Genomic DNA, 26,622 nt, shown 5'->3' with positions numbered 1-26,622 from the left:
AAAATAGATTTCTTTCAAGCTATTGTTTCAGGCTCTATGCAAACTTAAGTCCTCTCACGGTAAAACTCGGGGTGAGACTGAATAACAGGTGGATGTAATCTGGGCTCATAATGGCAGAACTTCAGACACACACGGTCTTATAAAATTGGTCACTTGTAAAGTGACCAGAGGGCAAGGGTGTTCCAGCTCCTGGGTGCCCCAAGTATTGCACAGTCTTGAATTTTTAGGACGTTCACACAAGGCCCTCTCCATGGGCATGTCCAGTCCATAGCCTAGGAGGTACGTTAATGATTTTCCCGTCCAGCCAATCTCCACTGAACCTCAGAGTGGTGTGGCTTTGGGGATGCTCCTGCTAAAGTGAGGGGCTTCCTTTTCCTTGCAGAAATGTAGTTTTGGGTTAAAAAAAAAAGTGTGTTCCAATGCTAAATACTGTACAAACATATATCTAAGTAGAAATAAAGATGAAAACATACGATGAAAATACTTGTTTGAGCTTCTCCTGAACAATGTGACAAGCCTGGGTAGATTTTACAAATACAATGGTACCTGTTTTTTTCTGGGTGCCTCAGGATTGATTTTTCCCTTTGGGGAACTTACTTCAGCAACAACCTCCACCACCACCCATGAGACACTTGTCCATCACATCCTCTCCGAGGTCAGTGGGACGTTATCCTTCCACAAAGGAAAAGAAACACTAAGCTGTAAGGAAATTTCAAGTGCTTTGCTCTTGTGGCAGCAAAATGAGTTGTTGATCACAATAAATCCTGCAGTTTCACAATAAAACCATCTTTTTTTTTCTTACATCGATAAGTTAACACCTTTGTCCTCTTCTAGAAATAACACTCCAGGCTTTTTGAATGCTCAGACAGAGGAGGAGGCTATCCTTTCCCTGTGCTTATCCCCCAGAACTGGAGTCCTGCATTTCTGCAAGCATTTTAACTACAGGAAAAAATCTCAGTGAAAAGGGGCTTGTGATCAGCAGGGCCACAGGATTCCTGTGCTCAGGACCAAACTTGTGGTAAGACCTATTTTCCCAGTGGCAAATGTTGCTGTTAACTCTATTTAGCTGTCTGTGGAGACACCATCACTGGAATGCATTTGTGTCAGCCACTTAGGAATATTTCATCAGGGCACAGAGCAAGGAAATTTTTTATAGGTCTGCTGTACAACACTAGGATAGGTACCTCACATCTCTGGGGTTTATTTTCTCAGCCCTAAACGGCAATACTGATGCTAAGCCATCCCTGCATCATACACAGTATGTGTATCATGAGGGTACCTATACTGTTTTTACAGGCTTTGAAGTTTGGGAGGAGAAGAGGAGAAGACTGTGGGAGGGCTTTGTCGTGCACAAAGCCCATTTTTCCTTTTGCAGCTTTCAGAGCACCACAGTATCTTTTTCACGAATGACCCGTTTGCATAAAGCTGTCCGAAAACATTTTCAGCACAAGTGTATATCTAACGCAGGCACGGTGGTACAGTCTCTGGATTTTGAATGCATATTTAAAATTGAAATGGCCTTTTGATATCTTCAAATAGCAGCAGGATGCCGGATAATTTACATTGTGCCTCATGCAGGCAGGCATATAATCCAGCACCCTGAAGCTGTGCGTGCCACACACCGAGTACTAAGAAGTTACTTGTGCTCGTAGCATGTTTGAGAGGAGAGGAGAGACTGGTAAACTCACTGAGCAATAGTGCTTTGCTCAAGATGAGCGTTCATCCTCTCTAAAGGCTTTGGAGCAGATGAGCTAATCATCAAGAAACCCTGTAATCTCTATCATTACTTAGGTTTTCATGTTAGGCATTGTGACAGCTTTCTCCCCTTTGTCATCAGGAGCAGAAAGCAGTGGTTAGTGCTCTCTGGCAAGACCGGAGCCATTTATGGCAGGCTGAGCTTTTCCAAGTTAGTATTCAGGAGTCATACGCAGTCGGTGAATGGAGAGATGATCTCAAAAAAGTGTCGAGAAGGGCCTGGCATGATGGGGGAGGGCTTACGTCGCGTTCCTCTCGGCTGATTGTCAAACAAAGGTAGAGCCAGCCATTACTGAAATGTATTAATTTGTGGAGAAATACAAAAATAAACCAGCTACTTAGGGCACTAACTATTACAGGCAGAGAAATAGTACAATAAATCACTGAAATGAAGGAATGTGGCAAGAGGCACTGAAAACCGAGAGATATTTTGTCACTAAATTGCAGCATTAATAGTGTTTTGAAGCTTCACATTTAAATTGCCTATTTCTGACACTCAAAATGCACATTAGGAAAATGATGCTTATTTTATAGTTACTCATTAAAAAGAAGGGGATAAATAAGATGGAGTTTTAAACTATAAATCTCTTTCATAACGAACAACCAATAAGAAAGTGCGGGGCAGACAAATAAATGGATAGTGAAAGAATGATTTTTAAAATGCTTTTGTAATCTGGGGTATAAATGAGCAACTGTCTCATCTGATCTAGGATGAGTCATTTTTAGAAGATCTGAGTATAATCCTGAATGCGGCAGATATTCATATGTTACTTGATAATGAAGAAGAACTAGAAATAATAGAAAAGGTTATTTCTTTTCCCTTGCAATAATTCAGGCATTGTGCAATTATACTATTTGTCTCTTTACATGATTGCAATTCTACATGTATTTCCCCACCTACAGATACATCATCTTTCCCCAACTAACAAGGCATAACTTCAGATTACCTCATATCGCCTGTGTGACAAATTCAAGGGAAGAATTGGAAGGAACCAACACATCACTGTGGCATTTAGTCTTATTGGAAAGGTCTTTCATGCTCACCTGTGTAAGTTTCCAGCACTCGTTAATGGCTGCTCAGTAGCCTGCTGCTGATCAACTATTTGCATAGCATCTGCATTTATCTAATCTTTATTTATTTTTTAAAGACTGCAAAGTTACAGCTCATTTGCAGTGCTTCAGGATTAGAGTATTAAACAAAAATGCAAATACAGCAGTAAGCCCTTAATGAGATGTATCCAGCTCATTTTTTTCAGCATTAACTCCATTCTTTATCTTGTTTGAGCATCCACAGTATAAACTATTCATCTGCTCTGAAACTTCATTTTATCGCATCATCAGCCGCTGCCATATATTTTACAAGTTTAAATTCTAATTTTATCCCCAGTAAGAATAATAATGATGTTTCAAACTGGCATTTATTGTCCAGAGGAAAATAGCTCAAATACTGTAACAAACCATCTTTTCTTCTGCCCCTTGGAGATTTACCAAGCCAAGATGCAAGGATACACACTTCTGGCTTGGTGGTACTTGACTGCTACTTTTCACTGACTTGAAAGATGATAAAGTCACAAGGTAAGGGAGATGCTAGTTCCACACACTTGTAGCCATGAAGGAGGTCTGCTTGAGGCAATTTAGATGGCCTGAGGGAAATTCCTACCTTGGGAAGTGTCTGAGCACACACCACGTTTTAGCTCCCAATTTTAATCTTCTGAAGCAAATGGTATAAAACAAAGTTTTGCCGCCAAGAAAATGGAAAGCAAATCTCTGCTTCATGCAGCAGTGTGGACAAAACCCACTGGATCACTTGTGACAAAACCTGTGTCTCACCCTTGGAGCTCTGGTTATCTTCCAGGTGTGTGGCCGCCCTTCCTCAGAGCCCTTGGACACCTCCTTCACCTCCCTTACTTTTGGGCTGGATTGCCAGGGTAAGGAGAAGGGATGAAAAGGAGCATGGTTTCCTCTCTCTCCAGGACTAATGTTTATTTTTTGTCTCTCCTGAAATGTTAACTGGAGAGAACAGTGTGCGGTTCTGGTCACCCATAAATCTGACTTGTGAGTACTGTTAGGGTTCACACCTTCTCCCCAGCACTGCCAACAGCACCCATCTTTTTTCATCTGCTCAAGAACTGTGTGGAAATCATGGCACCTGTAAGGCAGTTTGCTGCCACTGCTGCAGAGTCGGCTGTGCCCAGAAGGATGATGACAAGTAAGTCTTCCACGTCTGGCTTTCTCAGCATTTCGTCTGCGATGGTGTGGTCTGCAACAAGGACCATCCATCTCTCCACAAGCTTTGGGAGATCAGGTCTGTCTCTGACCATATTGATGGTCCTTATTCTGCTGCTTTTTTTTACCCCAAATCAAAACCAAAAAACAAACTTCAGAGACAAAAAGTAGCCGACTATTTCACAAATGCCGCTATTGCAGAAATGATGCCACTTAAGCTTCCATGCCAAAGTCAGCTCCACTGTCAACTACAGAAACCCTTATTCTTGCCTTGGAAACTGTGCCCCCATTCATTAGGGTTCAGTTGTATCTTTAATTTTTTTAAAACTCCATCGTCATTCCTCCTGTTCCCTCTATATCTTGGACTTCAATCCGCCGGTTCCTACATACTGCAGTTTTGATGAACAGGCTACACCGTGCGGGGTGCGTATTGCTGTGCTTGCCTCATTTCATTACAAGCAAAGGCTATAAGGCTCATAGGGTTTTCTTGTAATTTTAAAACGTCTTCATATGAGTTACTGAATTTTGTGCCCAGGTTGGTTTTTGTTCTTAAGGGGTTTATTTGGACAACAGGGGCCAAACCTTTGTCGCTGTGACAACTTTTATAGCATCTTTGATATCTTGCTTGGGAAAGAACAAGCGTTTGCAGTATCGGGTTGTTGGTCTTAAAATCCTCATGACAAAGACTTCATCAACTATAAAGCTGATAATGTAATATATATGGTAATATAATAATATAATAAATATTATAACATAAGTAATACAATAAAGATGGTAATATAATACAATCTTGGGGGTTTTAATCTTCTACATTTTCTTTGGATGCTACGATGTTTCTGAATATTCACAGTGGAAAATTTTGTAAGTGGCTTGTCTTTATTGTTAGTTCATTTGCACTAAAGAATTATCAGCTTCACAAACTTCTTTGTAGCTCCCAGTGGAACTAGTGCAATTATAAAGTTGTGCCAATTTGGCTTCTTAGCAGAAGGTATCTATTGGAAGAAAACAAATCTCTACATTAGATTCCATCATGAACAAACAAATCGTTTTAATTGGCTGCGTAATGAGATGGCCTTTTGTAAAGTATGTACTTGGAAAGTTCACTGTTAAAGTGGATCTCTTAAGTTCTACACAGGATGAATGTTGCAGCAAAACTAATTTTATGAAGTACAGCAGGGCCCTGTTTCAGCTTTTGAAATGTAGGTCATTCATGTGTTGCTTTTTATTATCTATTTAGCTGGTTGTAATAATGTAGCAGACTCTGAAATCCCACTATTTTACAACATTATGTACTTGTTTTTTAATTGTTTAAGAGAAAATGGCAAAGTGTTATACTGCAGTTATAGGTCAGCTTCATTTTAAAAGAATGTTATATTTCATTGACTCCTAAAACATAGCTGATTTTAAACAGATAAGTTCGGAGTTTCTAAGACATTATGTTGAGACTGCTTAATTCTACTGCAACCTTTTCTTTCTGTAGATGACTTTACGAATTGTGCAAACCGGTATCTTTCTGGTAGTGGAGCAGGAGCAGCTCTTACCTTTGAGACTGTGGGATCCATCCCCACAATATTTTCACAACCCTTTGTAAAATCTTTCTTATCCCCCTCTTGTGCTGAGCATGGCTGGTGCAGACACCAGCAGCCAGCCCACACCACAAGACAGCAGACGTGGCAGGACACCCACAGTAGCAAGTTCCCTGGCCATCCTCGAACTCACAGATATGGGCATGTGCATGCAGCTTGGGCTGAGTGAAAGGAGGCTTTTTGGGGTCCCCAAATCCCATCTGTCCCGTGATTTTGTTGATGAGGTAAGTGGTAAGAATTTCTTGTACAACTGAGTGCTTTGGCTATGCTTTTTACAGCGAAGCCGAAATATATAGGCTTTGTGTTGCAAAACAAGTTCAAGAAATGCATCGCAGAGCTCTTGCGCATTTGTGTGCCTGTGTGGTAGGTAGCTTTTATTGGGGATTTTCTTGGCTGTCTGCAAGCTCGTAGACATGGGCATGTGGCAACTTGGCTGAAGCTTTAAAAGGGGTCACGGAAGAAAGTTAGAAGGTTCTTTACAGGATGTAAAGGAACACTTTTTCTGCTTTCCAAAGTCTAACCACAAAATATTTTTGTCTTGTTAGGGTTATCTCTCTAATCAAAAACTCTACTGTTGTTTTGTACAATGTTAGTCCCTTAAACTTTGGTTGTGTAAAGCATATGCACACACTCACACACATCTGCTACTGTTGAGATCACCATCAACTAGAAGGCATCAGCACCAGCAATGTGGCGGATAAGGATGGTCTCAGAAGACATGACCACAAAATATTTCTGAGTTAAAGGCTTAGAAATGTCTAAAAAATTACAATGTGTCAAGGGAATTAAAAACTGAGTTGTACTTTTAATGCAAGTACTTCCATCCACCTTTTAAAACATTTTCATAAGGTATCTTGAGCTATCACATTTCTCTTTTCATTATGAACAATATATCCGAATTTTTAAAATTTCTGCTTTGCTATATATTTTTTGCTGATCTTCCATACTCACTTTTAATACTTAGAAGACATTATCCCCGATCAGGCTTTTTTGCCTTCTCAAGGAGGTGTTGTGGAACGTAAAAGCAGAAGGTAGGAAAGCCATATCTGAAAACAAAGTCTTCAAGGCAGAGATCTCAGGGAAGTCCTGATCCACTGAGACACTTAAACACATATAGCTGGAGGCGCATGAATGGTCCCATTAACACCAAAGAGAGTATGTGTGTGCTCAAAGCTTAGTTTGAAGCTTTGCTGGTTCAGAAGCACATGGTGTTTGGGTTTGAGTTTTCAGCTATAGCCTAAGTTGATGTCAACAACAAACTTATTTTTCTATGACTATTTTAGTGCCATGTCAGAAATGGGATTACTTGCTTCACGCCGTTGCAGGAATTGGCTTGCAAAAAAAACCCAAAACCCTCTACCTCAATCTGCACTAGTTAGTGCCTTTTTAGTAGAGAAGTCAAAGATTAGATGGGCCATAGAAATGAGCAACTTCTATCCCTTCAAAGTTGCTCCAAGTCAGCTGGCAGCACACTGGCTGGGTCGGCCTGGCTGCTACCATTGCTGTGTTCCGCTGGTACCTTTGGTGCATTTGTTCTGTGGGGGAAAAAAAAAAAAGTCAGAGATTCCATTGCAGTGTCTTTTCAAAGTACTGTGTTCACCAACATGAAACCATTTTATTTCAAAAGTACCTGTTCCTGTGGTAAATAAATGCAATACCCATTGTCATACTTAGCATTCAGCAGATGCTTGCCTTGACCTCACCTCTCCAAGCATCCAAGGTTTGTTTCTTTCCTTTATATGCACCGCATATCTCATAGCCTTTGCAAAACCTCAGCTAAGCTTCTTGCTTGACAAACGCATCATTTCCCCTTCAGTAATGGTTAGATACAGGTATGAAGTTCGCAATTAAAACTGCGATTGATTGTTTGAATCCTACTAATATTGAGTTGCTGTGTTGCTGCTAAAGCCGAGGCTGCACCCTGCCTGACACTGGCACGGAGGTGCCCAGGCCACCGGGACACTTCTTGGTGCCCTGAAAGTTCCCAATGCAGCAGCAGCCCCAGTTGCAGTCCCACTAATTCAGAAAAGGCAGAAATTTAGGAACTGGTATCCCAATCCTTGTTTCGTATGAAATCACTTCTACGGGGCATTCAGACGTGTTTTCATGAATCAGATAAGTTTGAATTATTTACAGTATGTGCTAGCCTCAAAGAACATAATTAGAGTAGAGTAGCATGTTTTAGGACCTAAAAAAGCAAGCTCTGCTCCTGTAAGTAATTACTGCTTTAATGAACAAACTCAGGAGAGTAAAATGCGTAAACAGATTCTGTGGGATCAGGGCACAGAACATATTTTCAAGTCCAAGGAGTCTGTCAGCGTAATATCTATGAATTGCTACAAGTATTTGTGGCAAAAGAACTAACAGTACTAAAACTTTATAGTGCAATATAGTCTATTCAGCATCAAAGAGGCAAGTATCTTTTTCAGTACGAATTAATACAAATCCAGTATGTACTCACCTGCAATGGAATTCAAATGTTTGCAAAAATACTATATTTGAATTTTACATCAAAATGGATCATATTTAGCTTCCGTGCTGCTGACACACCTGTTATCTCAAGTTCTTTGTCTTCATTTCAGCAGTCGCAAACTCTACCATAAACCTTAAGGACTTTCATATTCCATAATTCAATTTATAGCAGCTTCAGTTACCGTAAGAAGTGTCCTTATAAAAATGACATCCAAACATTCCCTACATATTTCTGCACCATAAATTCCATATGAAATTCACTCGGTTTTAAAGTCAATTCAAGATTCTTTGATCAGGAGCAGAGATTCAGCCTGGTAGCTTCGAGTTAAACTGTGTTATTTCTGTACTTTATGTATCACCCCTGACTATAAAAATTGTAGAATAAGAACTTAACTGGAAATTCTCCAGGGAAGTGTTTGAGACAGAATGCAGTATGTTCATGTGTAGCTATATTGCCTCCACTCTGGTGACAGAAAGAAAAATATGTTTTTTTCAGTAAACTGAATGCATATCCCTCAAAAGTCTCACAGGGAATGGTTATTTATACCACCGAGCTGCCATATTAGGATGGGTACTTTTTTTTTTTTTTTTGACTGCCACCAATAATAAGGATTCCAGGCAGCAAATCAGATCCCAGGCAGCAAATCAGATCCCATAATGACTATTTTACCTCTTTCGTTCTTGTCAGTGTTTTAGAAGGTGATCTTGAACTTCTGTTGAGATACTAAGGCTGAAATTCGGACCAGTTCTGGTCATTAAAAACCCCTGGTTCTAAACATATCAGATCTGTAATATATAGCTGTATTGGTGATCAAAAAACCCTTACCTGTGGACAGCTGTAAATCTATTTACTTATTACTGTTCTTAAATCCCTGCAGGGTGAAAGAGAAATGAGAGATGTCATAGCTCTCCCCTTTCCTTTCATTTGTGGCATATCTGACCTGTACCTCAGCCCTTCAGTTATGATTTTACTGTGCACTATTTACTAAGCACCAGTAACAGCAGCCTACCTTGTATACTCCCAGTCAAAATCAAAGGACCTTCTGTATGTCAGGGATATTCTGTTATTAAACCCCAACATTATTAGTTTTTCTTTCCTTTTGACAACAGAAGTAGGAACGTGTCAGTGAGAGAATCTCTTCAATTATCTGGAATTTTTTTTATTTTTTTTTTTTTTTTGAAGGGCAGATCTGAGCCTTCTGAACCTTATCCTATTTTTAACAGAGTTTGCTACAAATAGGGAAGAAGTGGTTTGACTGCTTGCCAAATCCTCCAGATCCGACTTAAACACCCCTTCCCTCTCACTGGCTTTGTCTAGACTAGGATCTGTAGGGGGTTCGTTCACAAATGTTTGCTAACCCTTTCTAACCTGTGTGAAAATTCAGGCATTTTTAAGGAAGATTGCCTTTAAGAAATGCCGGTCTGACCCAGCTAAAACTTCCCAGATGTCTGTGGCCATGGCCAGGCCCCCCCCCCCCAGCCACTGAAGCAGTGGCTGTGAGGGCACCAGCTATTACTGCCTGGCAGCTGCTCATTCCTGTGCTGCTGAAAGCATCACGTTGGTGGATTTTTCTCCCTCCGAGCACAGCATCAACTCAAGGTACCACTAAACGCTGTTTAAACTAAGCCAGCAGATATTGCACTGAGGCAAAGGAGGACCATGGGCATCCACTGCACCTTACTCAGCCAGCAAAAAAAGTCTTAGTGTGGTGGCTGTTTGATTAGCGTAGAAAAATCCGCAGACCTCCATGAGGGTTTTCTCTGAGGCAGAACTGCAGGAATGTACCTGAATCAAATATTTGAGGAAGGAAAGCCCTCAATGAACAAGGGGGCACACACATGCAGCTGGAGAGGACATTCAGAAAAAGCGCACACAATGCTCTGTCTTGCAATGTGCATCATCCTTGGGGATTAATTGAAGCACCCTTCATGCAGAGCCAGACTTTGGGTCTCACAAAGGTCATATTCAAAGCCTGCAGGTACCCAGCTTGTAGAAACTGTAAATGTTGAGCTGAAGGTCAGTTTCCATGTTTTACTGTGAGTTTCTGGTCTTTCTCTTGAAAACATAGTTTTCAAAGCCTAGTTATTAAATTCTTATCACAGGTACTTGTTCCTCAACATTAGGGGATGTTTATAGTCTCTGTCCACTACCATTGCCCTTAGGATCCCAGTATATAGAAACAGGCTTTGTGTGGATGGTGTATAGGCTTTTTCTTCCTTATGAAGAATCTCACTGATGTGAGTGGGGAGATGTTTATCATTGCCACACAGAAACCCTCCTGCCAAAGAGAAAATTGCTTGCTGACAACCAAAGCCGGAGGAACAGAGTGAGATGGATCTATGGAGGAGTGAACAAAGGGAGAGAGAGACGCCAGCCCCGAGACAGATGTAGTTCTTTTCCAGTGTGAAAGCCACACTCATTATTTTTGGAGTCCAAATAGTTACATGGTGGGACACTGTCATGACCAGCATTTACCTCATTTTTAAAATACAACTTTCATTACGTGTTAGAGCTCATACAATATTCATACACACAAGTGTCTGCATTGCTTTCCCTCTGACCTAACCTTCATGCTGCTGAAGGGGAAATTAGGTTTTGTTCTTGTTGCTGTTTTTAACTTGGCATAACGTTTGCAAATGATACTTGCTGGCTTTGCTGAAGTGCAGAAGGCTGGTTCTGCAGATCACACCTTCACTCCAGAATGGAAAGAATGTGCCAAACAAAAGGGAGGAACCTTTGTTTCTCTGACAGAGATAATTGTCACTCCAACATGAAATTTTGGCTGCTCCTGTGTTTTGAACAGGTGGACGGATTCTTTGAATCCCTGCTGAGAAAAAAACTTACGATTCTGACTCCTTACCTTGAATTAATTGAGAGGTTTTAAAAATGTTGGAGCATAAGGCTTGAAATATTACACTTTTCTGCTTTGCAAATATATCTGAAAGGTTAGCACCCAGTGAAATGTGCAGAGTCATCTTATAAAAATCTGAGGTGCATCCGTAAAGATTCTTGGCCAAATTAAGACCTGATGTTTAAGCAGGTGCAGTTTCTCCATTGTATGGATAGAGTTTGCCATAAACTGCAGCCTAGAGTTATTGACATTAAAAAGCAGGTGGAATAAGTTTATCCTGTTTTAATTGGACTATAATATTCTCTCATTAGAAAACAAAGCAGCCACCTTGGCATCACAGGTGCAGAAATCATCGTAAGTCTCTGCTATCCAGAAAGGTTAGAAAGCTGCTGCTCTTCTCTTTTCTTGTCTTTTGATCAGGTATTTAGAACAGAAAGCTCACATTACATTTCTTTCTCTCAAAGAGCTGGTGATTTTTAATATAATTTTTCCATGGGCTCTGAAGCCTGAGCACTTTTCTGGGAGAAAAGAGTAACCATTGTCCCTTGGTGACTACTCAGGCACGTCTGCAGCTTCTGTTGCTCTACTTAAATTAGCTTGACCTGAGATGCTGGGCAAATTCTTGAAATACCATACACTCATTCTCTGCATTAAGAATCCACTGGTGGTGTTTAATTTATGTAGAGGTTTTTTATGTACAGATATTTATATTTTTTTTATACTGATGATATCTGAAAGGTGAGAAATTATTTGAGTGTGAAGAAAGTGACTGAGACTTGGGGGATCTGTGCCCTCCTCCTCCCCACTGCTACTTTTTTCTCATCTGATTTTTGAGCAAGTCATTTACATCTCCTTGCATCATTTTTCCAGTGCACGTAAAGGAGATTTTACTGCTACTTCAGAATAATTCATTAATAACACTAATATTATTTCCTGTCTTCACCAGTATTGTTCCATTGGAATACAGACTCTGTGCCTCCACAATAACTGGCAGGAGAAACCCTGTTACAATTGGGGGTCTTTAAGTGTTTGTAAGTATCTGGTTAGTAAAAGCTGGTTTGCCTAAACTATCCTGCCACACACGTGGATGTGGCACATGATCTGGCAATGAAACACCTCAGGTAGCCAGTGATTCTCCAGCTCTCACTGATCATTTTGCAGCCTCTGTTCCACTTTCAACCTCCCTTCCAGTGGTAAGTAGGGAGACAATCCATCCCATTTATAGCAAGTACAGGCTACAGACACAGAGGGAGTACTTTTCCAGTTTCCGTGCTACAACAACTGTAATGAACAACCACTTCTCCTGACCTCCGATGGTGCTGTGTGCTCTCTGCTCCATATGGGGATGGAGAAAACTCAGTGTTTCTTTGGAGTCCTTCAACACCTTTCAGGTTTGGATCCTTGGCAATTAATGGATGGCTTAAAAACTTGCTAGAAAATGTGGTTCTTTAGCAGTGCAGCACTTCCTCATTTAGTACTTTGCAAGTGAGTTGTAAAAATTTGCCCTGGAGACAGGGAAATGCAAATATAAATTAGATGGAGCTCTAATAACATTACATTACAGAACAATACAAACCATTTTGGACACCCCACAGAGAAGAAATCCATGCATTCCTTTCTGAATCATCTTTATGGAAATTTCTGTAAACGTGCCGTTATTAAAAGAGAGTAGCAATTATTTCCTTCTTTGGTTCATCAGTTGCAGGGAGGGGGAGAATCGGCAGGGGAATTAATTTTGTTTTCTTCCTTCTTCTTCTCTTTTTCTTCCATGGGCTTGTCAGAGAGCTCTCACACAACAGGAACCAGCAGTATGGAAGCCTCCACTGGTAGAAGAGCGTAAGAAGGACGGGAGAAGTGGTCAACACCGTTACAGATGGGGCTCTGTAGGTGGAAGTAGTTAAGAGAGTAGCAGAAGCAGACAAGGTTGCAGCTAACAAGGCTACTCAGGAAGCCAAAGCTATTAAGATATGTTGACATAACATTTGCAAGCTTCACAGGGGCCATCATTATAAATTAGATTTAGTATTGATCAGACAGTTCAGCATCAGGGCTGAAGCAAAACTGGACACAGACTTCTTTTCAAAATTGGCACTTCAGATTCTGCCTTCTGATTAACACAGAAGAGCAGAAAACCCCCATCTCCTGACTGACCTCAAATGGTGTGACTGCTGTCCTCTTCCTGGGGGCAGGCAGAAAGTTGCCGTCATTTGGAGTTGGTATAATCTTTCAAAATTACAGTTGCAGTCATAACAAGGACATTAAAAACATGCCTGTAAGATACAAGTTAAATCCAACACGTCTGCAAACGCTAGCAGCTCCTTGCTAATGAGGCCTACTGGAGATTTTGCAAGTGTATCACTCAGGATGAAAACCTGCTGGCTGTGTGTTACAAGGCGTACCGGGGAAAGGGATCTGGTGATTTAACATGGGGAGAAAGCAGCTTGTGAGGCTCATGAGATCAATGGGGATTCCAGCCTTATACCTCAAATTATATGCCCTCTCTTCTAACATTCACCTTTTGCTGTGCAATGCCCACGCCTTCCTCTTTTTTTCTCCTTTCTCTTTTTTTTTTTTCTCCTTTTGTTCCAGTAGTGTATTTTCATGCCTTTCCAGTAACCACCACAGGAGCAGAAAATACCTGAGGTTTATGAGGAAGCCACAGGTAATTCACTGCAGCTGAAAATTTCTTTGTCCAAAATGAAGGTTTCGCTGCCCTCTCTGTCACTGGTCAGTGTTTAAATTCCCAAAGAAAATCGCTGCCAACGGCTTGACAAGATGCTCCGCAGCAGCCTCCCACCTGGTCCCACCATGCTGAACCCTGCGTGGCAGGGGGAGATGGTGGCAATCCACCTTGCCCTGCTCCCATCACCCAGTGGACAAATACCCCTCCTGTGGTGATCAAGGCTGGTTCAGACTTTTTCCCCCACACATCTGACTTGAGCTGAAGCCCCAGATCTCCGCGGTGTGTGCAGGAGGGCGATGGTACTCCCTCCACTTACTTCTTGTGCAAGAAAACAGTGACGTCGTCCCAGGTGCGAGCTCTGCACTGCTCCCCTGCCCGCGGCCCTTCTGGGTGGTTGGCCTTGGCGTTGATTATAGTTTGAAGAACCCACAACAATTTATTGTGTTTTAGACAATTATTCTATCACCCGATGACCCCTTCCCGCCTGGGAAGGGGAGCCAGGAAAAACCAAGGAAACCCAGGGGCTGAAGTATAAACAGATTTAATAGAATAAGATTAGATAATTAACATTAATAACACTAAAGAACCAATATTGATCCTGATACCAATATAAAATATACGAGGAATATACTCAGCCAATTCTATCAGTAGGAAGCTGTGCGCTCCCAGCAGTGACAGCAAATGTCCACTGGACACTGCGAGTGCGATGGCTTCAGGAGGAAGGGAAGGCCTCAGGGGTTGGGCAAGAAGTTCTCAGGATTGTCACCATTGTGGGAGAGAGACAACTCTCAGCAAACTTTCTAATTTATATTGAATGTGATGTTCATGGTATGAAATAATTCTGCTAGTTGGATCAAGTGCCCGGGTCTCACTCCTTCTCATCCGTGCACCTGGCGAGTTTGAAAAACACTGAGACCTTGAAACCCACATGCCATAGCTGGCTATAAAGTAAATATTTTCACAAATTCAGGCATTAGACTCTTCTAAAAGTACAGTTTTCCCAAACATTAGAGGACCCTTTACTGAAAAGTAAGATTACTGAAAGAGAAATTAATACTGTGTTGCTGAAACCAGGACAACGTCTCACCACACAGACTGTAGATCTTGTTGGTCCCATTTCTAACACTTCTCAAAGCACGGTTTGCTTGGGGGTTCCAAACACCACACTGTCTGTGTAGGGGTTGCATGCTGTGTTCACCATGTGTCCAGCCCTCTGTGGCTTGCTCTTCCCACCTCTTCCCATTCCCAGAGGTGGCACAGGGTATCTCTGGCCCTGAGCAGATGTTCATGGTCCCCTGGACAGGACTGGCACTGGCCATTCCTTGTGCCTCTCCCCTCACGCTTCTGGACTGCTACCTCCACACAAACATCCCGCATTTTAGAATGCTCCATTGGCAGCCAAGAGTCAATGTTTGCTCTTAGGCAACTCTGAGCTACTACCAGGTCCCTGGAAGCAGCAGCTGTTAAAATCAAGAAACCCCAGATGCCATGTCAGCATTCAGCCAGCTGAATATGAGCCAGCGGTGTGCCCAGGTGGCCAAGAAGGCCAACAGCATCCTGGTCTGTATCAGCAATAGTGTGGTGAGCAGGACTAGGGAAATGATTGTCCTGCTGTACACAACACTGGTGAGGCCCCACCTCAAATACTGTGTTCAGTTTTGGGCCACTCACTACAAGAAAAACATTGAGATTCTGGAGCAAGTCCAGAGAAGGGCCACAAAGGAGGTGAGGGGTCTGGAGAACAAGTCTTATGAGGAGTGGCTGAGGGATCTGGGGTTGTTTAGTCTGGAGAAAAGAAGTCTGAGGGGAGACCTTATGGCTCTCTACAACTACCTGAAAAGAGGTTGTAGCAAGGTGGGGGTTGGTCTCTTCTCCCAAGTAACAAGTGATAGGACAAGAGGAAATGGCTTCAAGTTGTGCCAGATGAGGTTTAGGACATATATTAGGAAAAATTTCTTCCCAGAAAGGGTTATCAAGCATTGGAAAAGGCTGCCCAGGGAAGTGGTTGAATCACCATCCCTGGAGGTGTTTAAAAGATGGTTAGACATGCTGCTTAGGGACATGGTTTAGTGGTGGTTTTGGCAGTGTTACATTGATGGTTGGATTTGATGATCTTAAAGGTCCCTTCCAACCTAGACAATTCTATGATTCTATGATTAATACTTAATGAAGTATAACCTCCCTTTTCCTTGCCGGTGAGGAGAGATGAAGCTCCATGGACAGTGACGCCCTGGTTCCTGGGGATCTTGCCGGGCCACTGCAGCTGCCTTTCATCTGCCTTTCCAACATCTGCCTGCAGAAGAAAGCAACTTCCTGGAGTCGATTCCCACCTCTTGGGTCTTTGATGGGGACAGAAAAGTGGGAAGTGCCCTTCTGAAGACACGTAGAGGAAACCAGGGCTGCTCTGAGGACCTAAGGGGCAGCTCAAAAGGAAATTAAACCTTTTAATTAGGAGAGACTGACTCTCTGCCGATCCCTACAGCATCAGGCTGCAATAACCCTTACGGGGTGTTTTTAAGCATCCCCTTGGAGATCACTTCCCTCCACCCGCGAGCCGTAGCGATGGATTATTGCTGAATGGGGTGAGGAAGCAGCAGGCAGGCAGGGGACAAAGGCTGGCGGCAGGAGAGGGGCGGACAGCATCCTCCCGCCGCCGCATTGTGGTGGCGCAAACGGGGGTGCTCGAGTGCCCGACCGCAGAGAGGGCCGGGAGAAAGAGGCTCTTTAAGTGAGACTATTCAGGTCTTTATGTCTCGTCTCTTCACCCGCAGTGCCCCAGTAAGGAGCAGAGACTGCCCATAAATTGCGGTTTAAATCCATAATACCCCTGCACTAAACTGTCATCAAATGGTTACAGGTAAAATAACGAGACAAAAATGAAGGCTAGAAAAGGATTTTATTGCTTTCAAAAGGTCTCTCTTGCAAGATGCTTGCATTTTATTTCAAAGACAGTACCGAAGAGTATTAAGAAGGTGGAGGGAAATAGAGCCCCCACATTTGAAGTGGGGAAAAAAACAATACTTTAATCACCATTCCTATTTATAACATAATCTTTCTTACATTTTGTTTCAGGGTGTTTTATTCAGTACATCTTTCGTAACCATTTCTCTTTCGACTTTCTGGAAGATTATGCTAAATGTCAAAATGTCTCTTTGGGCTCATAAAATAATGCCATAATAAAGCATCATTTTAACTGAGAATGGGTAAAACAACCTATAAAATAAAATGGAACATTTTGACATTAATTGAAAAAGTTGCCTGCTTTTCTAGTTTCAGCAGGTTCATGTCAGCATTAAAAAAAATAAATTAGGTTACAGTTTATTACAACATGCGATGACCTTTAAGTAATTTTATAGCACTTTATGGTTCTGTTGCAGTCTTCTAATCAGCATTGTGTCTGAAGGAAATGATAAGCAGACTTTCTCCTTCCTCCAAAGTTCTGTTAATTTTAATCTTTATGCACGGAGCAGGATGCCTGCTGCAGCCAGGTGAGTCAGTTTATTTTACAGTTATTTGAGTCTTGTAATGTCCTGATGACTCTATTTTTTTACATTTATTAACATTTGAAAGTTTCTGGTTTATTGCCAACTAAATGTGAATAAAAACTAAATGTTGTCACTGCAGCATTCAGACCTGTTCCTCTAACTTTGAACACCAGTAAAGCGTTCTGCGAGAAACTGTGCGTAATTTTCCATCAGAACACTTTCTTGTACTAGCTGCCATTTATACAATGAATGTACCCTCAAGGTAAATTTGTACTGACGCATGTTTGCAAAATGCACAACACTGCACAAGCACATACACAGAAACACACACTAGGAGGTTGTTTTAATAAGGCTATGAGATTATTTTAGAAAGACTCTGCAGAAAGACACCCTGCAAGTTTTCCTAAGTGGGTTTTGCGATTTTTTTTTTTTAAAAGGAGAGAAAAATACATTAACCAAATGTTTCTAGCTGAAATTAAAATGTCCATGATACATTGCTTGAGGATAATAAATTTACCCCTTCTGTTTTTCCTGTGATCTAGTTACAACTGTCTTAGAATATAACAGAAGATACATGATTTAAATTAAAGAGGGCAGAATTGGACATTTTGGATAGTTCAATAAAAAGGAAAAGAAAACGGTAATGAAAAACAGCAAAGCAAAGAAGCCAGCAACCAAAAAAAGCCAACAAGAGACTGGTGCTGCTGTGTTCTTGGTATGGGCTGGTAATAGTTCCTAAGCCAGGGGAAACTTCAACTGACTGCTTAGATCAATTTTCTTCCCAGCATATATCTCATCATTTCTGTTCATGTGTTAGATCTATTATTATAAAGCATTGTAATTTCCACTGTCATATGACTAAGAGAAAATATTTCTAAAGCTTAGCAGTAAGAACATGTAATAGTTTAGACTCTATTGTCATCTTTAATCTGCTGAAGTATTTAATTCCTTTTGTTATAATGAAAATACTGTATTTCTGTTATCGTGTCCAGAGAATTCTGGTGGAAATTATAAGTTTTCTCAGACAAAGTTGTGTTTGACTATTTCTCTGATGAGGTGAAAGGTCAATTTGCTTATAGTTTCCATGCTTCATTAAAATTCAGCTTCTGTGCTGTGTAATGTGGGTAATATTAATTTTCTAAACATTGATGTACAGCAGCTGCTAACTAATTTCCATAATGGTTGTTCTATTCTAAGGGCATTAAACCTGAAACAAGGTGGATCCAAATGGAAAAAAATGTAGATGATTACTGGCCATCTGCCAAAAAGACGCTTGGGGACGTGAAATTTCTGGAATCATTGAAGGTTCATTTTGATCAAATATTCATATTCTGAGCCATGTGTCAACAATTTTACTGTTTAAAGACAAGGAGGTTGTGGAGGGGAATATTGACACCATCCTTCATGTGGGAGTTTGCTTTCAGACTTCTTATATAAAGGAGAGTACATTGTTAAAGAAGAATGGAGTTAACATTAAGAACATTAAGATGTGTTCAAAGGAAGGTGCAAAAGTAACGGAGACATGAATTTCTTCCCTTGGGAAAAGGGAGTGTGGGGGGAGAGAGGTCATAGTAATGCACTCAGCTTTGAAGTCAAGCATAACCATACGCATGACTATTTGGGAAATGCTTCACGTATTTTCATTTCCACAGATTCATCCTACTAATGCCAGTAGACAGGACTATGTTTTTTAACTGAGGGAGCCACAGTCCTACATTAATAGATTCACATGCCCAGGTAAAGTCCCAGACTTGAGGGCCTGAACTGGCAAACCAGCCAACACCTTCTGATTGCATCCGCAACATGACACTTTACTGCTCTGCTCCTGAAAGGTGCCTCCTTCTGGGAGAATTTGCCTGCTACATCCCATTTGGTCTCATTTTGCTTATTGCTGAATAGTTCACCAAGATCCATCTGCGATCAGCAATGAGTTTCTCTAGCAGATTAATTTTCTATTCCTGAGCATTTCACAAGCCACCCCTCATTTTCTCCAGTGGATTTGATAAGCTATGTTACTCAAATATACATCAGCTCACGAGCTACACAGAGCGTGGTTGTGCGATTCATCTTCATTACTGCTCCAGTTTGAGTGCACGTCTTGGTTACGTGGCACCGCACATGACGGAGCGTTTTCTTCCTGGTAAGCTGAGCCAAAATGTGATAAACCAGGGAAGTTCTGTGTGCACAAACGAAATGGTGATGAGGGCTGTTTTGCCAGTGGAGGATTGATTAGCGCTCCACCTATTCTAGCCCTGCTTTCTTATTGCTTCCATTTCCTCAACGTATGTGCTATGAATATAAAAATGTGAAAAAAAATAATAAAAAGACAGCTACAGATGAAGGAATTCCTACCGCTGGGAGATCCCTCTGGGCTTACTAAACACCAGTCTAAGTGCCGTTTTCTTCAGTAAAAGCAACAAGAAGGGAACCAAGACTGGGTCCAGTATTTGGGGCTGCCCCAAGAAGAGGGCAATGGCATTCCCAGGGCTTACGAGCTTGGGTTCATCACAGAGATAATGCACCTCCCACATCAGATTATGGACAGAAATTAGGGTTTGTGCCTTCTCCTGACTATGCAGACCCATTCTAAACTGCCAGGGGTTTGCACATGAGAAATGTCAAATGGAGATTGATAGTGGTCTATTTTTTACCTTTAATTTCCCTGCTGTCTAAGCTCCTCTGATTTCAGCTTCTTTCCCCCTCCCTGATCCCCATCCCAGCAATGATTAGGTCAGCCATTGATAGGATTTGGGTGCTTGTAACCCATGATGAGAAAGTTTCAATGAACATCAGAAACAACCACCTAGCCTGTCTGGGAACTGCACTCGCCACTTCTGAACATTTCTGTGGCCTTCTAACTCATTTGTCAAGGCCTTTCCCTATACATGTGCAGATCTAATCAAAAGTTTCTCCATCGCCCATCTTTTTCTCTAACCTGGACAGAGCTGTATGTTGCAGCGTGAAACACAGACTTCATACTCTCTGCCCATAATAGCGTGTCTAGCACCAACAATCTGGCTCTTCTGTTGCAATACATGCCAATGAAATCCCCATGACAAATACTTTAAAAAGGTATTTTTGGTTCCTTGTGCTCTGGTTTTATAATATTAAAATGCCAAGCTGCATGCAATGGTGCACCTAGATCAGCTCTGTCTGGTCTAGAGCAAGATTAAATCAAGGTGAGAACCAAGTGATATTTCAGTTACCAGTACTCTCAGTGACATAGCTTATTGGCTTCCTAAGCCAAAAACTGAGTTTGCACCTCCATGATTAATAGTCCTTGATGAATGTTTCTTTTGCTAATTTATCTAACTGCTCTATACTTGGGCCCCAGTGAAATGAATTGGGAAATGAAGACCATCTTACTAATGAGAATCTTCACTCTCTTTTTTTTTTCATATTTATATAATTTAAACACAAGTGTAGCACTTTGGCTTTTTATATCTTTCAGAATAGCTTATTTCTGAAATTAGGAGAAACATAACAATTCCCTGACCAAAAAAAAAAAAAAAAAAGTACCTTAGGAAATGCAGGCATTGCTCTAAATAAGCTTTTAACAAGAGGGGGAAAAAAAAATAGACATCTTAACTTTAAATATAGCACTGTACTGAAAGATCACAATGTAGAAAATTAATGACTGTGTTTTAGCAAGCTGAACTGACTCTCCCCTTCTGCCCTCATGGTGGCCGCTTGATTTTAACCCTGCTAAGAGCACCACATAAATAATTAAAGCTACCTGTTGGGATGAGCCTGAGGAAAGGGCAATGGGCGGGCAGGGCTGGGGACAGTGCTCCCACCCGGCAGGGCTGCATCCCCACTGCTCTCTCCAGATGTGGAGGACTTGGGGACCACTCCCCATCTTCCCTTAATCCACCTCCTCTCCCCACAGGGTGACACAGGTCCAGAAATGATATCCCCTTTTTATAGGTAGGGAAAACTGAGTTTTCAATGTTTATCACAGGAAAATAAGAGCAAGCCATGTGGGTATTATTTTGGCAGAGAATTAACGAACTGGGAATGCCAGCACCCGTTGCGAAAGTTCTGCTCATGATCTGCTCAAAACAAAGGTGTTATGAAAGGAGAGGGAGAACATGGGTTTGTGTTCTCCATTAAAAGTGTTGTTATGGTGCTCTCTGTTCTGTTACACGTTTTATTAGGATAATAATTTCAGTAAACTACATCTGGCTTTCCTGAGGGCTGTCCCCTCAGGTTAAACAGGCTGTCTAAAAATATCTCCCTGCTTTTTTAAATGTTCCTCCTTTTTATCTTCCTTTTGATGGCTTTTCATTTGAATTATTTCTCTTTTTTTTTTTAAAGATTACATTAGCACGTTTTTCCCCTTAATTCTATAATCTTTTCAACTCTAGGCTCCTTTGTACTTTGTGCTTTTGTACCCTTTTCTTCTCAAGTCCTTTTCATGTTTCCTCCCTTTTGTTTTTCCCTGGGAGCCTTTATTGTCATTTTATCCTTTATTTTTAGTCTTGAGCTATACTGTAGGAAGTAATGCTAAGAAAATTGAAAAGGAGAAAGCTGCATAAGCCAATGTAGTAAAGAACAGTCATATACTGAGCCATAGGAGAACTTACAAATGAAGGCACAGTGGTGAAGCCCATATACTTTTGGTCTCTGTGGTGCAATACCCATGAAAAATAAAACAGTGACATTTCCTTTAAAAAACAAAAAAGGCAAGCCAATAACCAAATAAAAACCCCACACCTGTGTGTGCCTATGACTTTGCTATAAAAATGGACTGGAAATGGACCTCTTTTCGATGAGAATCTGAACTAAATCCCTCACGCATCGAGATAAATCTATTTTTAAGGCGCAGATGTGAGAGAATTTGCCTGGAGACTCCTACCAAGTGAGCAGAACCTGACAGTGACTGATTTTGGCTTGTGCTGGAAGCTGACTTACTGTTTTATGACTTAACAACTTATTGTTTAAATGCTTTAATGCTGATTTATGCCAAGATTGCCTGCTTTGTATAAAGAGGTATAAAACCAGCTATCTTTTATATAAATCACATTCATGATAAAGCCTCTTTTCAACTGAGGAGACAAACGTGGCCAATTAATATTGGGAATTTGACAGATTGTTGCCACCATTAAACTGAACTATCTCTGTGTGCGTCAAATCCCTTCCTCCTATTTTATTTTTCCATGCTGCAACTAAAACGAAGAAAAATAGAAGTTAGAAAGGGGGGGTGGGGGGTTGTCCAAGCAGCAGCTCCCAGGGACAAGAGCTGCATGGTGCTGAGTGCTCTCCCAGGCTCCCAATCTCACCCACCGTGCAGGTGTGAAGAGGAGCTGAGGACACCCACTGCCTGCCCAGAGCACTGGGACTGGGCTCTCACTAGCTCTGATTTCCTCACCACGCCTCACAGAAAGACCTTTCTTTCTTTCTTACTTACTGTTTTTGTACCCACCACCACCCACTTATGAACTGCTCCGTTGATGCTGTCGGTTCCCACCAAGACCAGAGCCGTGGACAGGTACAGCCTCCGCTTGGCTGAATTACTCCTCCATTCCAGCTGTTCTGCTCCTTTACTTCTGTAGACTGTCACTGCTGATAGCCTTTGTGATAGAGCTAATTTTTAAGCATTTGATAGCATTAAGTATTGTTAACATATGTATGAACATGATCTCACTGTTTCAATATTACTTGGTGCAAAATGATTAGCTGAAACCATGAACTGGGAGGAGAGAACAGAATTGGGTTGTGGGGTAATGTCAATACCAACGTTTTCTTGTTGGTGCTTCAACCATAAAGATCAGGCAGGTTCTAGGTGTATCTAAAGCAATAGACAGGGTGCCTGGACTGGAATTCAGCTTCTGGTGTCTGGAGTTACTCACCAGCCCCAGTACCAGCACTTGTAGCCAGCCAAGGCCATGTCGAGGTAGAGCCAGTGTCCCAGGCTCAGGCTCAGGTTTGTAACCACCCCACTGCTCATCCCTTTTTTCTCCAGGCCACTGTGAGAGGCAAGAGGCACAAAATGTCCAAAAAAAAAGTCTAAATGTCTGCTGCTATGGATGTGTGGGGCTGATGTGGTTAGCCAACTGGATCCAACTGTTCTACAAATATGTCCTCCCCACCTAAAAATCATAAATAACCATCTAGGTTAAATGCTTCAGTCAGAAACCCTGGCAGAATGATGTTGTCATAAATTTTCATGGAGACATAACCAGAAATGATGAGTTCTTGGGTTGTGATTTTTACTAAAGCGTTTATTGGAACCTTGCAGTACAGTAACAAATGATATAAAACAAATTTGGCTGTTTCTAATCAGCAAAACAGCACAAAACTGAGATATCTGAAGCAGACACATTTCTTTTTTTCTTTCAATTTCCATTCCATGAAAAATTACTGATATCTTTCTGAAACCTTTTCAGTCATGCTGAATTTAGAGCGGTGTACTAGCAAGAATGTCCTTTCTCCTTTCCTTTATATTTCACCACCTATTCTGTGATTACTTTGGTCTACTTCAGAGGTGACACCTCTCTGAAGTCAATCCCTCCATCTTTGTGTTGAAGGCCTAAAATTTTCAATAGTCATGGCCTGTGAACTCAGAGGGGAGCACTGTGGATATTTAATATGTCTTAAATTTTGATTCAGACTGTAATGTCCTAAATTATTTTTCGTTTGAGTTGGGTATTTAAAGGGTTACATTCAACCTTTTCAAGGATCATGTGGTTGATCATAAAGTCTTGGTAACCCTGCTTTCTGTGAGTGAGGGTCCCCCAGTCATACCCTGTTCTGTTTGAGATGCAGGTCCATCTTAGCACATCTAGCTCTGAAGACATCATCCATGTCCTCCATGTTAGGCTGTCATATTTCTTCTCTCTGCTTTCCTGTTTCCCTTCTCACAAGCCTCTGCTCATCTTGTCTGCTGAGACTGTAAATTCTTTGTCGCGATGGCTTTCATGGCCGGAGCTTTTGTCCGCTTTGCACAGCTGGCATCACGGTGCTGTGGGGCTGGTGCACAGCTGGTGGCTCCGGTTCGGTCCCCGTGGTCTCCCAGCGAGAGCTGGGGCTGGCAGCAGCTGTGCCAGCACGCAGGCAGAGCGCAGACATCAGGGGTGGGAAAAAGGAGTACTTTGCTCAGAGGTCGGGAACATTTATGTCAAGTGCACAGGTAAGGGCATGCAAACCCGGAGTGAAAAGCAGCAACCGGGTGCACGTAGGGATTGTGGGGAAAGACACGTGTCGGTTGGGGAAGAGAAGTATCAGGGACTAGGAATGGGAAATGCCCAGGGCAAAGGGATATAAGGAAGCAGGCTGAGTGGTGCAGAAGGCTGGAAGTTTTCAGTGGTTTGGGGAGGTTTAGGGAGACTATGGAAGACTTTTGGTGGTGCTGGGTGATGGTATAGGTCTGCTCGCTCCTCCTCCCTTCTCCCCATGAATCTGTTCCCTCGCACAAATGGCATGGGGAAACAGGAGAAGGTAAAGACATGGAGATCAGCAGTGCAATGATCCTGTCCCTCTCGTCCCACCCTGGAGAAATTTCCCCCCCAGCACCACGCCCTGACCCCAACCACAGGGCAGTGACACATCCAGCCATGTAGGGAGAGAGATGTCCGCTCTGAGGGCAGCTTGGGTGGCCCGGCCAGCCACTCCCCATCCCTTCCAGGAGAAAGGACAGGCAAAAGTAGGCAAAAAAGCCAAAGCTGCAGCAGCCAGGGACAATCATAATTTTACAGCCACCGACAGTTAGCCATCCAAGGCAGCTACCTGCTCTGCCTGTGCCTGAGCTTTGCCCCCGCTGATCTCAAGGTGAAAGGATGATTCAAAATGATAAACCGTGTATGTGTATCTACTTGTAATAAGGGATATCTTTTAGCTTTGGAGACTGGAGGGTGAGATGAGGAAAATCACTTTAAATAACATGAGACGTGGAAGCATATTTTATCTATTTAACAGCATTTAATCTAAACCCACTTATATCTATTTCTGAATAGCTACAGATGCAGAATTGAGGCTTAGAGTGAGTGGTGGGTTAGGCTGAGTATATTTGTCCTAAAACACCTCATTTTCCCCACAAACAACCCCTTCAAAATGCAAATCTTTGGAAAGAAGGTTCATGCTCACCCCAGCATGAACAAACGCTGAAGCTGCTGTCACATGCGCTGTCACATCCCCAGCCACAGTCTTGCACAGGTACACAGTGCTCATTTTTCAATCACAGCTTTTACGGTTTCCTACCCAACACAAGCCGTGAAAGGGAATATTCTCCTTTGGCACACAGATTTTCAGTTTACATGGGCAACTTTTATCTTGGAGACCAGGGAGGGTCCATCCCCATCAGAATTTTATAAATCTTGCTCAGATATTTTCGATTGCCGTCTTAATATGAATAATGCAATGGAGGTAACTACAAGCTTCCTTCAAACTTGTTGCAACATGTAACAGTTTACAGCCTGTGATAACTATGGTAACGTATAACAAAATTTCTATAGTCTTTTTTTCCTCTTTTTATTTTTAAAAGGCTGGAAGGTGTTACCGAGTTCTCACGAGTTTGTGCACTGGCACAGTAATCTTCATAGTGGTGATTTCACTGGTTAATCCTTGCAGAGATCGGCATGTGGTGACAGGGGCCAAACATGAAATGGTGCACACTGGAGAAAGCTAAGATGCTAGCGTGAATTGGAGAAGATTTACAAAGCTCAGGCTGAAACTGGGCTGGAGGGCAACACCTTTTAACCACGCAGAGGTGCCAGTGCCAGCAACCTCTATGTGGAGAGAGATGTTTGATTTATCTTAACTTGGACAACACGGTAGTCAACCAGGAGGCTCAGTTCTGGCCCAGAGATACCATGTGAATATGTCATTAAAAGGCAAACTTTTGATAGTACTTATTTTTACCATTGCAGATAGAAAGACCTGGGAAATCATAGCAATATTTGCACATGTTATTCTCTAAATATTTCCTCTCTACCACAATACAGTCACACCTGTAATTTACTGCCCTCTCCAACAAAAGACAAAGCTGGCCTTTTCTTGTGAAACGTGAGCAGGGGATGGAAGGCAAGGGGTATAACTGACAAAAATAGAGGGCAATGTTGTACGCTGACTCTGATGCACGAGGCAAGGCCAGAGCTTGCAGAGGCAACGGAAGGCTGGGGGACGTGGCAAGGGGCTCCCCAGGGGAGGTGGTGTGGGGAGAGGCGTGGGTGAGCCAGACAGGACTGAGCAGCCACATTTGAGATGGTCCAGAGAGAAGGGAGTGTAATCAGCGTTAATTAATTACACTGTGTTTATTTTTACTCTGTTATTCAGTGCCCCAGGTGCTTTACTGGTGGTGAGGGAGGGCACACTAATAAATTGGTATTGCTGCTTGCTATTATGTACTAATTTGTAGCAGCAGTTTGTGAGCTTTTTTTTTTTTTTTTTTTAAAGCAAGTCAATAAAGATAATATTCCTCAAAGGTGATTTCCAGATAAGAAGGCAGTTTATCGGTAGTCCCAAATTTCAGCCAGCTGTCATTAAGTGTGTCTCCTCGGCTTGTGAAGGGCTTTGTAGCTGGGTCAGGGCTGCTGGAGCTGGCTGCAGGGTTGCTAAGGGAACCG

Source organism: Charadrius vociferus, unplaced genomic scaffold (genome assembly GCF_000708025.1).
Source record: "Charadrius vociferus isolate BGI_N301 unplaced genomic scaffold, ASM70802v2 scaffold72, whole genome shotgun sequence".
Lineage (NCBI taxonomy): Eukaryota > Metazoa > Chordata > Aves > Charadriiformes > Charadriidae > Charadrius > Charadrius vociferus.
The sequence above is the reverse complement of the archived record's forward strand: the minus strand, read 5'-3'. Positions refer to the sequence as shown.